Source organism: Staurois parvus, unplaced genomic scaffold (assembly GCF_062004578.1).
Source record: "Staurois parvus isolate SC_StPar_1 unplaced genomic scaffold, SC_StPar_1.0 ptg001194l, whole genome shotgun sequence".
In the NCBI taxonomy this organism is placed as follows: domain Eukaryota; kingdom Metazoa; phylum Chordata; class Amphibia; order Anura; family Ranidae; genus Staurois; species Staurois parvus.
The window spans coordinates 1,064,931-1,079,872 of NW_028318990.1; the positions used below are offsets into that span (position 1 = coordinate 1,064,931).

The 14,942-nt window shown below is 41.2% G+C and overlaps 1 protein-coding gene across 1 annotated transcript in view; it reads right to left on the reverse strand.

Moving 5' to 3' along the window:
* Positions 1-14,942, reverse strand: part of RFTN1 (raftlin, lipid raft linker 1) — a 463,107-nt gene that overhangs the window by 354,319 nt on the left and 93,846 nt on the right. The gene's annotated exons all lie outside the window — the stretch shown is intronic.

Consider the following 14,942-nt stretch of genomic DNA (forward strand, 5'->3'; position numbering starts at 1 on the left):
CCAATACAGTGATCAGTGCTAATAAAAAGCACTGACACTGTACTAATGGCACTGGGCAGGAAGATGTTAACATGTGGGGCGATCAAAGGGTTAACTGCGTGCTGTTTTACTGTGTGTGTGCTTTCAACTGTAAGCACACTGCTTTGTACGGCTCTGCTATGCAGAGCCATGCAAAGCAGTGTGTAGGAGCTGACGGGAGAGAACTGTATTGCTTGCATACAGTTCTCTCCCTCCGTCGGTAATGTTCCACCGGGTGCCGGCGAGTAATCGTCAGCAGGGATCTGGTGATTAACAGCCGGGGCAGCGAATAGTGCACTCCGTACCCAGAAATGCAAAATCAAGTATACAGTATATACGTGATTTTGCGGACCCCTGCAGCCCTGTAGCAGTATATCTGCTATAGGGTGGTGGGAAAGTGGTTAATGTGTTCATACTGTTACATTTTTTATTTTTTTAATGCTACAGTAGGAGCCAAGTAGCATCCAAGAGCACCAAGTGAAGATATTGTTTTTTACTAACATCAAACTCCAGGTAAACCTTTCCCCTCACTACTTGTCCCTCTGTCACCAGCACAGGAAGTGAGGGGAAATCTCTCCAACGGAGATGCAAAAAGCTATATAAACAACATTTTTAGTAGAATTGACTAGGAAGGGATGAGAACCTCTTAGGATTTATTGTTGTGTTTGACACAAATAGTGAAATAATCTATCACGTCCTATGTAGCTGGGTGTGATAGACTCTAAACCAGTATAAAACACACAGGCTCAGCACTGTGGAGGAGATGCTATCAAATTTGCCAGCCTCAGTTGCACATTGGTGCTGGTTGATTGCATGATTTCATAGCTGTACAGATAAAGTCTATGCAGATGTGAAATCTTTCAATACTTCAGCATTGTTGAATTCTGGGATGCATGACATCATATCTCAGGAAGCTATGGAAGGACGAGGGCTATATACAGGGGTGTATTTACCACAATGCAAACAAGGCATTTGCCTAGGGCAGCATTTTTCTGGGGGGTAGTGCCATCCCCCAAAAGAAGGAAAGGAAGAAGGGACACACGCAGCATGGAGACCAGGTGGGATCTGAGACAAGCTGCGGGTTGCTTGATGGTGACTGCAGACCTTGACTCTTGTTCCCGGGGATGTCCAGAGCTGTGAAGGTGAGTGTCTTATCTCTTGGCGGGGGTGGGGTTTGCCAGTGTATGGGGGGCGGTGATAGTGGAAGGCTCTCTCAGGTGGGAGTGGGGCTGGGATGCTGTTGGTCAACGTCAGGCTCTCTTTGTAGGAGAGGGGGGTGTTGGTCAGTGTCAGGGTCTCTCCATGGGGAGAGGAGCCAATTTTTGTGTTGCCTAGGGCAGCACGGAACCTAAATACACCACTGGCTATAAAGCCCTTGTCTAGGATAAGAATATAAAAGCCGGATGAGGCTGAACATGAAAAAAGGTATTTACTAAACGGGGTAAAAAAAAATATGCAAACATGCTATTGGTGAAAGGTCCTCTTTATGGAAAAAAATAAATAATAGTCAGCAACTACAAAAACTGTAGCTGCTGACTGTTAAAATACAGCCACTTACCTGTCCCCCAGTCCAGCGGTGTCCTCACCACAGCTGGTTTTACGGGCCGTCTTCTCTCCCTGGCACCGGCATCTTTAGTGTGGGCACCCGGCTGTGATTGCTTGCAGCTTCACAGCCGGGTGCCCACTGCACATGTGCGAGAAGAGCTGCACTTTGTGAATGGCCCCGAAGTCTTCTGGGACCTGTCACATGTCCCAGAAGACTACGGGGAGGGAGGGGGGGAGGACAACTTCTGCTTCTGATCACCTAGGCGATTGTAGTGGAAGTGGGAGTGGGTACCTGTCAAATTCGGGTACCTGCTCCCCCCCGCTCCCCAAAGGTGACAATCCTTAATGGGGAGCTGGGGGCAAAGGATTAAAGTGGAACTTCCCTTTTTGGGTGGAGTTCCTCTTTTAAGTCCAATTCTGAAGTGATCAGAAGGTGGAAGACTAAGTTTAAAAATTGGTTTAAAGTACATATTTAGTCAGAATATTAGGTCCTGCTAGATCACTTCAAGTTGGCCCCATTTGCACGTATAGCTAAATAAAACATTACAAATAAGTGCTTATACTGTTTAAAATCCTGTAATACATTGTCTCACCCTGTTCTGCACATGCTCAGTTGCTGCCTGTTTTTCAGAACTGCCGAAAATGTAGAAGCCGATCTGCTGACAGCCTAAAGACTTACTGCTGCTCAGGGGTTGTGGGCTTCAGCAAAATGGCAGCCTACAGAAAGAAGAAGCAGGAACAATGCTGGAGGCAATTTACAGCGCACTCATTTAGGTAGCATATTTATTAATGTGGTATGTATGTTCCTTGCTAAAGAACATTATTTTTGATCAAATTGTTGTGGATAAAGTTACGCTTTAACCCTTTGAGGACCAAGGGATGTATTTGTCCCACGTTTTTAATTGCTTGTATCATCTGATTAAGAACTTAAAATACTTTTTTTTTTTGGTTTGAGTCAAAATATTAGTTCTTATCAACAAATGGATCTAGCTTTTTGCCAATTATTTAATGAAATGGCTTAGTTACAGCAACTGAAGTGTACGAACTTTAAAGACAAAAAATTGATTCTTTTGGTGTTCCGTAATCTTATGGTCCTCAAAGGGTTTAAGGTCTACTTAAATAAATAAACCAATTTGAGTGTTATGAGGGGGCTACATCATTTCCAGCCATCGAGAATGAAATGTTACAATCTGACAGTACAATCTTCTTTATTTTGGTGACCAGGGCTGCTGTTAGAAACCACAGAGATCCATACAGCCAACCAGACAGGCCCCCCCCAAAAAAAACAAAAACACAGTTTACAATGCTTCAGTTATGAATGAACACAGTGAGTGATTGGTACTGATCACTCACTGTGTTCATTCAGGAAAGGGCTGGTAAATGTGACATATTTACCGGACCCTTCCCCCACTCTCTATCCTGAAGCATCCTTTTGTGTGCTTGCTGCTGCCAAGGGAAAAGAGAGGAGGGAAGTCAGCAGCACTGTGGGGCATGTGGGGGGGGGGCTGGGCAGCAGGGGGAAATGTATAGTGCACAGAGAGGGTGATGGGTGTGGCAGGAGGCAATTACTGGAACTGATCCCCTGTATGACTATTTCTATAGCAGCTGAAAGCTAGCGGGAGAGAGAGGAAACGCCAGTATTCAGCTGCTGCAGGGAGAGGCATGCAGGGGGTTGGTTCCAGTAATTGCCCCCCACCTCCCCCAACACACCGATCACCCTTCCTGCCCACATCTGATTCACAAAGCTACCTGGGCCCCCCTGCTGGCCTGGGCCCCATACAGGAGGACAGGTGATACCCCCTTATCCACAGCCCTGTTGGTGACAGTGAGGGTTATTTACTAAAACTCAGATTCTAGGTTTTATTGCCAAAGCTTGAAGTTAGAAGTTGTTTGTCTACCATGCACAGCTTCCAGATTCTGAGTGCTCCCATTATACCTAAACATAGCAGACTACTGATTAAACGTGTGCCCAGCTTTATCATATAACCAATTGACATAGGGACATTTATCAAACATTCACTGGTGGCAGGGGCGGACTGACAACTCATGGGGCCCCCCGGGCAATAGGGGATCATAGGGCCCCTGTGTCCTAGCCCACACCCAAAAAAGCCTATGAAAAAGCCAATGAAAGGTACCAGGGGCATCTCATGGGGCCCCCTACTGACCCTGGGCCCTCGGGCAGTGCCAGAGTTCTCAAATGGTCAGTCGGCCCCTGACTGGTGGTGAATCAATCACTCTAATTTAAAACACATGCATCACAAAGATTTACCTGCAATGAATGTTCAGTACGACCCCGGTAACACTGGATGCGAATTGGCATGCGATTTACATGCCATGTGACTTGCAAATTGCATGCCAAATCGCAGTCTATTGTCTGCAATTACAGCGGTCATATTGGTGCGGTGAAAACTTGGTCGGAGCCACACCAATTTCTAAAGTAGTACATGCACTACTTTTGGTGCGATTTGCATAGACATCTGTATCAGACGTCTTGCAAATCGCACCTGAAATGTCATCCGACTTTGAATCGTGCGACTTCACTGTAAGTCTTCATGATTTCAAAGTAGTGTTTGAAGTGACCGGGGTGTAAATGTCAAATTCATTACTTTATAAATACACCCCTATGTATCTATGAAGTTTAGGTTAGATTATACAAAGTGGAAAATACCTTCTAAAAAAGTAGGAAAATCTAAAAATAAAAAAGTGATTACACATGGCCAGTTCTACAGCCTCCTAAAAAGTAATTAAAAATCCCCAGGTATGCAATCAGCGTTTCATACAATCTCATCCATTTTCAATCAACTCATCTGATTCTCTGTAAACCCATATTTCTGTAGGATTATGATTATATTTTACTTAACTTAGTCTGCAAGTGTGATTGAGTAATTGTTTCATTTTTTATGTCTTATTTGTCAGTAGAGTATATAGAAAATAAAGTAAATTTTGCAAGACAATACCTTAGTACCAAAAGAAAGCTTAGATTACCCCCCATACTCAGAAAAAGCATGAATTACTGTTATCTTAAACTAGAACTATGACATCCCATTATAAATAAAAATACTGTATATGCCGCAGCATTTAATTTTTACTGTTTTTCCATAGTCTTCCCACATAGTCTTACAAATACCTATTGATCCTACCAGGCAAGTCCACCTAATGCAGCTTCCTGTGATGTAATGGCAACAATACTGCTCTGTTTCTAAATTCAAAGTAGAGTTCTAGGTTGTGCCTGCTTGCACTACAGAGGGATGGGAAATGTTGCAGGGGGCGTGGCTATCGCCATTGTCACTGCTGATTCACAAGCCTGTAACTTCTCAGTCAGCTCCTGGCCACACCTAGTCCTGCCCACTGCTTTCCAGATTGGTAGCACGGTCTCTAATCTGCGGAAACCCTCCCACTGTGAGCTGCAGTGTCTGAGAGGGGAAGTGTGTGAGACACTAATGAAGGTGGATTTGGTTCAGCCAGAGAAGGTAAAGGAAGTTATTGTATGAGGCTTGTGCATCACATAGTAACTGGATTTGGCATTTGTTTAGACTGTCATACGGGAGCCTTTAGTTGTACTTGAGTAATGACAAAGGTAACACTGAATTTAAAGACCCACAATGGAATTGGTAACATTTTCCTGGACCCTACAGTGAAGGAAATAAGTATTTGATCCCCTGCTGATTTTGAATGTTTGCCCACTCACAAAGAAATGATCAGTCTAAAAATCAAATGGTAGGTGTATTGTAACACTGAGACAAAGAATAGAAACAAAAAATTCAAAAGAAATGCATGTCTAACAAATTATGCACTGATTTGCATGTTCATGAGGGACATAAGTATTTGATCCCCTATCAATCAGCAGGCATTCTGGCTACCAGGTGTCTTTCATACAACTAACAAGCTGAGATTAGAAGCAGTCGCTTAAAGGGAGTGCTGCTAATCTCATTTTGTTACCTGTATAAAAGACACCTGTCCACAGGAGCAATCAAACAATCAGATTCCAAACTCTCCACCATGGCAAAGACCAAAGAGCTGTCCAAGGATGTCAGGGAAATATTGTAGACCTACACAAGGCTGGACTGGGCTACAAAACTATCGCCAAGCAGTTTGGTGAGAAGGTGACAACAGTTGGTGCAATCATTCGCAAATGGAAGAAACACAAAACAACTGTCAGTCTTCTTAGGTCTGGTGCACCATGCAAGATCTCGCCTCTTGGAGTGTCAATAATCATGAGAACAGTGAGGAATCATCCCAAAACTACATGTGAGGAAATTGTCAATGATCTCAGGGCAGCTTAGACCACAGTCACCAAGAAAACACTGTATATTTAATGGGTACAAAAGCCAATCTGGTCTTATACACACTATTCGTCTTCAACTTCGCTGTGTAGCACTGTTGGGAAGAGTACAGCCTTACTTCACAATTTCTTGCCGAGTTCCCTTCACCTTACACATGTGCGGTATGGCCCCATTCTTTTCTTCGAGGAGGCATACCTAAACAGAACCTGCAGTGTATGGCTGTCCCCATAGGAATGAACAGAGCTGTGGTGCACATGTGCACACTGAAGAGAACCCAGTGAAAACGTTGTGAGAAGCAAGGCTCTGTGGCTCCCAATAGGAATGCACAGTGACTATTAAGAATGAAGCTAAGTATAAGACTGGGTGGGCTGCAGTGGGGTTTGCTCCAATAATTATAAGACAACTTATCGAACAGTTGTTCTTTAATAATTGGCACAATCACATATAGTATTACAAGAAAAACAATTAAGGCAAATATAGACATATACCGGCATATTTTACCACTTAATTGCAAGCGCCGTCACCATAATCAAGGCACAACCATGAAAACAGAGCTGCCCAAAAGATGGGCAAAAAGTAGTTACTATGATGGCAGATATCATATAAGCTGGAGATTCTAAAAAAATCAATCCTTGATACCAAGGGGTTTATTTACTAAAGCTGGAGAGTCCAAAATCAGACACCCTTCTGCATAGAAACCAATCAGCTTCCAGGTTTCATTGCCAAAGCTTCATTGAACAAGCTGAGGTTAGAAGCTGATTGGTTTCTATGCAGAAGGGAGTCTGATTTTGGACTCTCCAGCTTTAGTAAATAAACCCCCAAGTATCTTAAAACATCGATTTTATTAATATTATTGATTTATTTTGGAGTAAAATTTCAGTGTGGACTTAGACAACTTACATTTTGAGTTCAATTTGTGTAAGCAACCTGAATGCACAAAACAGACTAAACATTCAAATTTGATGTCCACACTGAAATTTTACTCCAAAACAAAGCAATAATATTAATAAAATCGACGTTTTAAGATACTTGGTATCAAGGATTGATTTTTTAGAACCTCCAGCTTATATGATATCTGCCACCATAATAACTACTTTTTGCCCACCTTTTGGGTAGCTCTGTTTTCACAATCAGATATAGTGCCTTTGTCTACAGACTGATTGGTATCCAAGTCTATGAAATATTAGGTGCTTATTTGTTTATCTGTGCTTTCCCTTAGGTGTACCTTGCTGTAGACCGCCAGACTGGGCAGAGAATGCTTCAGTACTACCTGCAGTTAAAGTGTTATTAAACCCAGGACCCTGCATTCACTATATCTAGTCTCCCACAGTACACAGAATATGGAATTATTTTACTAAATATATACTGCTAAATACTTTTTCTCAACAGCAGTATATAGCAGTCTTGTGACTTTTATCAGCGTTCAGCCGAGCACTGGTTAAAGCTTGAAGGAGGAGTTTTCATTCTGCTCTACTGGTCCTATGAGGCTGCCTAACCCCTGACCCTCTGTCTACACTAAACTGAGAATGTGCAGAGTGCCTCCTAGAGCTCTGTACTATCAGCAGATGGATTAGGGACAGTAGAAGAAGGGTAGGATCAGAGAAGACAGGCTCAAACAACCTTTTTCCACAATGTGGAGGATTAACCTCTTAGGTTCCACAGTGGGTATAACAAGCATTCTTTACTGCATATACAGACTGATTTTGTGGGTTTAGTAACACTTTCAAATATGATTTAATTCACTTTCAGATTTTATCCATAAACAGCACAAATGGTAAAAGAGGTAGCAACAAATCAAATTCTGGGTTACTGGAATCAGGCAACACGTGATTTCTGATTGCTATTATTGCTGTACCTTATGCATCATCATTGCTCTACTCTGGCTAATTGCGAAAGTCTAAAATGAGTGATTTTACTGAGAACCATTATGAACTACCTATTCAAGGAACTGACTCATGTTTGCTAGTTAGAGAAAAAAATTCTTAAAGCATATGTCAACGTAAAATAAAATGTAAAAAAACACATATACAGTACACCACTGCAATACATGTACATTTCTCTATGTTTTATTCATTTAGGGACCATGCAATACAGAAAAATACCTGTTGATGTGTTGAGAACAGTGGTGTATTTAGGTTTTGTGCTGCCCTAGGCAACACAAAAATCATCCCCCCCCCCCCCCCCCATGGAGAGACCCCGACACTGACAAACACCCCACGATAAGAGCCTGACATTGACCAACAACACCCCACCCGAGAGAACCTTCAACTACCACCACCCCCATACACTGGCAACCCCCCCACCATGGCGAGAGAGAGGACACTCACCTTCACAGCTCTGGACATCCCCAGGAACAAGAGTCAGGCTCTGCATACACCATCAAGCAGCCTACAGCCTCTGTCAGATCCCACCTGGTCCCCATGCTGCGTGTGTCCTTTCTTCCATCCCTTCATTCGGGGGGCAGCACTGCCCCTCTGAAACATGCCGCTGCCCCCTGAAAAAATGCCGCCCTAGGCAAATGCCTTGTTTTCCTTGTGGTAAATACACGCCTGGTTGAGAATTGTACATTTCTCCATGTTTCATTCCTTTAAGTACCATGCAAGTGCAGAAAAATACCTGTAGATGTGTGAGAAATGCACTCAGTCTTGTTGTGGGCTGACAACATACAGCAATTTTATGAACTTAGTGGTATCAGCCCTGCCCTATGTCTTTTGCTGAACTACTCAACCACTTCTACTTTCATATTTGTACAACACAAAGACTAATTATTCTGTAATCCAAGATGAGGACTAGGAGTGCTAAAAAAGAGTTGTTGAGTTAACAAAGCATTTGGGTAGAGGACAAGGTTGACAGGCTGATATTATGACAGTAACACGTTTTTGGTACTTATGAAACAGATATAACAAAATTATATGTTTAGCAGACCAAAGGGAGCAAATAAAAAAAGGTCATTGTTAAGGTTTACATACACTTTAAGTGGTAAACCAGTGTCAATTAGGAGCCCGGCAGTCCTTTTAAAATAGACACAGTCAAAAGTGTCTGTCCCCATGTGACTGTTATGGCTGTTATCCTGTTAATGTGGCAGTGCTAGGGAACAAAAAGTCCATTTACCATGCATTGCACACAGATGGACAAGCCAAACTCCAAAATAAAAAAAACGACATAGTATTCATGAAATTTATTTTTAAAAAAACTAAATCGAGTAATTAGTATTTTTCCAAGAAAGATATGGATTTTGGCTGTTTATTAACATTTTGCTATTATTTTTACTATATTTGGACAAAGGAAAAAATAATCCAACAAACGCAAATTTGAATGTGAATCTCTTTCAGCAGATGGAATTCAAGCTACACAGAATATTGTGCTCAGCTCATTTGTCACAATTAAATGAGAAATTGTCCCTTGCAGGGTTGGCACAGCCCAGCTGCAAGGGTTAATTTTTATTTGCCCAGAGTTGGGTTTTAAGGCAAACAACACTCACTTTTTTAACCAACCAGACTTCATTTTCATAGGTTTTGGGGTCAAATTGCTATAATTATGGAAAGTTGACTGTTAGTTTTTTTCCAATTTTTCATACACTGCACTTTCACCTCACAACTTTGTTTGTCAGGCTTTTATACGGCAAAGAAAAACCACTGAAAATGTAAAATGTAGCCAAGAAATATGGGGAAGTTACAGAAAAAAAATTGCTGATTTTTATCATCCATGCAGACTGGGCGTTTTAATAACGCTGGTAGCATTAGCTGTGTAAAGTCACATTAAAAATGCGTTTTTGCATTAGTGTTTAGCCACGTTTTTCCACTTTTTAGCGTTTTATTAGCTTTTTTTACACAAAAAAAATAACATTTTTAAAAAAAATCAAGCCCCAAAATGCTAGTTTGCTGTGTTTTGCCACATTGTACTGCATTTTTCCGTGTTTACCAGCGTTAGAGCGTTTTTACAGCTAAAAAACTCCTCTAGAAACCCACTAGTTCTAGGTTTTTTTTTCCAGCCAAAAAAAACGCCCCTGCCAAAAAACGCTGATTAAAGCCTATGTGTGCATGGACACATAGGATAACATGCTGGGGAGTTTACTGGCTGTAGAAAAAAATGCCAAAAGCCAAAAACAGCCGCTGTAAAAACGTCTAGTGTGCATGAGGACTTATGATGGGTATAATATTTGCCTTTATGCCCCATAAATACTAGAGAGAAATATTTCACACTCACTCCTTAAAACCTCACAAAATAATTACCAAAATGTGGTCACTTGAGTCCATTCTTTATTAGACAGATCTGCACATAAAACACTACTTTATTGCTCATATTAACAAATATTGTTAAGTATTGGTTGACCTGAAGTTGAGCTGTGGCAAAGTGTATGTTAAACATTCTTGGCAAGGTAGTTCTTTTTCATCATCAATAGCACTAAATTCGTATAGCAATAAATATGAAATTCCCGGCCCTAATATGTACTGAATCTGCTGACACTGACCAAATTGCAAGCAGATGAACATAAGGAGAACAGATGCGGTCTAACTTTGTGCTGTGGAACTGTGTGGGCAGTACTTTATTGCCCAAACTGTCGCCAAGCATGGCATTACCAGCTTGTAAAAGAAAAAACTTCTTGCTTTCTGTCATACCTCGAAAGCAGGCAGATATAGAAGCCACTCATTAATATAGCTCAGTATTCATTAATAAATTGATATCACCCTGTACATCAAAGACCAGACTCCGGGAGAGTGCAGCAGCACAATGAGCAAACAAGTATGCTAATAGAAGAGAGCAGAGTGACAGGAAAATTAGCTTTTTACTTTGCTGTGTATCTTTTCATTGTCTACTTACAGAATGGGGATGGGCAGGAGACCCCTAAGGAGGATATTTATGAAAAATCTGCATAGCTGTTCATCCATCAAAACTGAAGGTAAGTTTTATGTAATAATAGGGGGTAATCACACTTTCTCAGGCTATATTCTCTGCAGATCGAATGTTATTCATTAAAAAAAAAACCAGCAAGAATTAGGGGCATACCTATAGGGGTTGTAGGGGTTGAAATTGCAACCTGGCCCCATGCTGCAGGAGGCCCGTACGCCCCCTTTGCGCCTGGATAGGAGGAGTGGTGGGAGCGGCTGCATATGGAAGAACCAATCTCTCCATGTTCCTCCTGCAGCCGTTAAATGCCTGTGGGAGGGAGATAAGTAGAAGCTGGCATTTAGCGCCTGCAGGAGGAACATGGAGAGATTGGTTCTTCCATATGCAGTTGCCTGCAGAGATCAGTTCCTCTATATGAAGTCACCCCCGCTGCTCCTCCTATCCAGCTTTTTTCTGCATACCCCTGTGTGCTCTCCAGCCCACCCGTGCTCTTTACCGGCCCCCCGTGCCCTCTCCTGGCCCCTCCTCTTCCCCTGCAGCTTTGGATCCAGACCCCCCCTCCCACCGAATGCTGCGAAGGAATCTGTCAGGATGGAGAGTGGGGAAGGGGCAAGTAAATGTGTCATCTACTGGCCCCATCCTTGTCTGAATGGAGAGTCAGTGATCCATACATCACTGACTCTGTCCATTCATAAATGAAACATAGTAAACTGTGTTTCAGTTTGTGAATGGAGGGGAAGCTATGTACAGAGCTATTCTCATCCATTCTTTCAGTAATTAAGGCTGCAGAGATGGAGATTGACGGCTGTGTTCTCAATCTCCTTTCCCTGTCTCAAAGGTGAAACATCAAAGGTCTGTTTACACCCCTGATATCTCACCAAAGCCCCCCAACTGGGCTCCTAAAAAATGTTTCAAATAATATTTAAAACAAATATTGTAAAAAAAAACAAAAATGGTAAAATTAAAAAAATGAAGTAACAAAAATAAAAAACTACTGACACCAGTGGCAAAACTACCAGGGTCACAAAGGTTGCACTTGCGACCAGGTCCTGGCATTCCACCACTGGGCTTGGAGAGGAGGGCCCCAGCTCAAGGTGAGGAGAACTCATCATGGCTTCTTGCATGGGCCCTGAAGGTTCTAGTTACTCTGCTGCCATGAATAAGGAAAATACTGCATTATGGCCACTGGATTGTGCAGAGTATCACAGAAAATATGTATGTATCTCATCACCATCTAGTGGATATTATGTGGTATTTTCTCTATTCGTGATCTTTTTTTTTAAGAATAACATTCAATCTGTAGAAAATATAGCCTGAGAACATTTGATTCTGACCCATTTGTACAGAATGAATGTACATGCAGTTTTAATGGACAATCAGCTAATTACTTATAAATACAACCCTAAAGCTGGCCATACATGTGTAGATTTTCAGACGAGAATATTCGTATGAAAATGTATGTCATTTCTGAATGATAACCACATACACTGGCTAAAAATTCATTTGATCAAGAAAATGCTTCCTTCCTGCTCCTTCGAATTTTCCTTTTACTGCAGTTGAAAAGAAACATCGATTTGACCCCACAAACGATTAGAAAATCAAATGAATATTCTTGAAATGAAAATTCTTTAACAAAAATCTATACGTGTATGGTCAGCTTAAGGGTTACTTAACTACAGTGGAGAAAAATCAGGCTACCTTCATTACCAGTCAGGGCTGTGGTGTGTAGTAGAGCTGTGTACATCTCAGAACAGGATGGACAGAAATACAAATTAACCACTTCAGCTCGGAAAGTTTTACCCCCCCGCCCCCTTCCTGACCAAGCCATTTGTTGCTATTCTGCACTGTGCTATTTCAACTGGTACCTGCGTGGTCATGCAATGCTGTACCCAAACCAAATTTATGTCCTTTTTTCACACTAATAGAGTTTCCTTTTGGTGGTATTTGATCACTATTGGGTTTTTGTGATATAAACGAAAAAAGACCGAAAAGTTTGAAAAAAAAACCTATATTTTCTATTTTCGGTTATAAAAAGTATCCAATAAAACCAAAGTTAATCACAAATTTAGGCCAAAATGTTTTCTGCTACATGTCTGGTAAAAAAAAAAATCACAATGCGTGTATATTAATTGGTTTGTGTGAAAGTTATAGTGTATACAAACTATGGCATATATTGTATATTGGAATTTATGCAGCTTTTACTTTTTGACTGCCTATCACGTTTCTTGAGGTCCTAAAATGCCTGGGCAGTACAAACAAACCCTAAATTACCCCTTTTTGGAAAGTAGAGACCCCAATGAATTTGTTGAGAGGCATCTTGAGTCCATGGAAGATTCTATTTTTTGCCACAATTTTTTGGAAAAAAACAGTAAAAAACATTTTTTTTTAACACAAAGTTGTCACACGATATAATATATTGCTCATGCATGCTGTGGATATATGTGGAATAACATGCCAAAACACATTCTGCTACTTCTCCTGAGTATGGGGATACCACAAGTGAGAGACTTTTTCGCAGCTTGACCACATACACGCACACTAAATCCAATGACCACCTCCAGGCTTTCAAAGGGCATATTTCCTCATGTTACTTCCTCACTACCTATCACACTACCTATCACAGTTTCAGGATAGTACAGCCACCCCCCTTCCCCCTTGACCCCTTTTTGGAAAGTAGACACCCTTAGGAATTAGGAGGCATGGTGAGTATTTTTCAGATATCATTTTTAGTCACAGGGTTTTGAAAAAGAAAAAAATACATTTTCATTTTTTTGTGGCAACAAATCTGCAAAATACCATGCCCCTTAGCAAATATCTTGGAGTGTCTACTTTCCAAAAAAGCGGTCATTTGGGGGTTGCTTCTACTAGCCTGGCATTTCAGGGCCAACATTAGAAGCCTATGCCACACATCAACCACTCTTCTAACCACTTGAAGATCAAGCCTTTTCTGACCTTTTTTGATTAAACCAGTTTCATTGCTAGAAAATTACTTTGAACACCGAAACATTATATATTTTTTTTAAAGCAGGGGCCCTATGAACACACAGAGCTGGCTCAGGATCGAGCCCACATAGCAAGCAGCTTACTATAATGGCCACTTGGAAGGGGAAAGACCAAAGAGCGTTGGCGGGAACCTGAAAAGAGATGTATCAGGGCTGCTCTGTGCAAAACCATTGCACAGAGCAGGTAAAAATAACATGTTTGTTATTAAAAAAAATGTATGGGCTTACAATTACTTTAAAGAAGAAGAATAATCATATGTAATTGATCTTTTTGCATATAGATTGCCAGCAAAAAGTTTTAAAAATAATCCTCCTAGAGGAAAAAATATGACAGGATTTTATAGAAATTTTGGAACTTTACTGTCTGTTTTATGTAAATTTGTTCCCAATGATGCCTTTCCGGCTACTAAAAACCTTACTTTTTATTGACATGCTAGCAATAACAATTTTTTTTTAAGCTTGCCTTTAGTTCTTCCTGTCAGGATACACAGAATTTGAACTCATTCAGTTTTGTACAATATCAAATGAAAGTCTTTTTGTACAAACTACCCGTGTGCTATTAGAAAAATTGCCCTGTTTAAAGTAAGTGCACTTTGGCATCCAGCCACTTTGAGAAAATGCATTTCTGGGCTATTTGCCCCAGAGCCAGAATAATATGTCTTTGCCAGATTACACATAATTTTGACAATGTTAAATGGGGAAAATGTTATTCTAGTGCGACTGTAGAGAGAATATTTGTCACATTACTTTCAATGCAGTATTTTGGACCACTAGACATTCACATAAGGAAACCTTTTTTCCATTACATCTTCGCATATATTTGCAAATAAAGAGGATTTCTACTTTTAACCATGCCCCCACCGAAAGGATTTGGTCCCCTCTATTCTGTAACACAGACTTAAAGATTTCAATATTAAGAATAATATTTGCTAAACACAGATTTAAAGAGGTTATAAAGACAAAAATATATTTTTTTAAATAATAAACATGTTATACCTGCCTGCTCTGTGCAATGGTACAGACAGGCTACAGATGAGCAATTGATAATGCACAGCGTGACCCTGAACCTCCTCTCCTGGGGTCCCCCACCAGCACTCTTGGCCCCTCCTGTTCTCCATGTACCACCATAGGAAGCCACTTCTTATGGGGGCGCATGTGCGGGCTCACTCTTGGGCTGGGCTGTGTGTGTCCATAGCCACACACAGCACAGCTCAGTCCCAATCCCTGCTCTTTGCTCACAGGATTT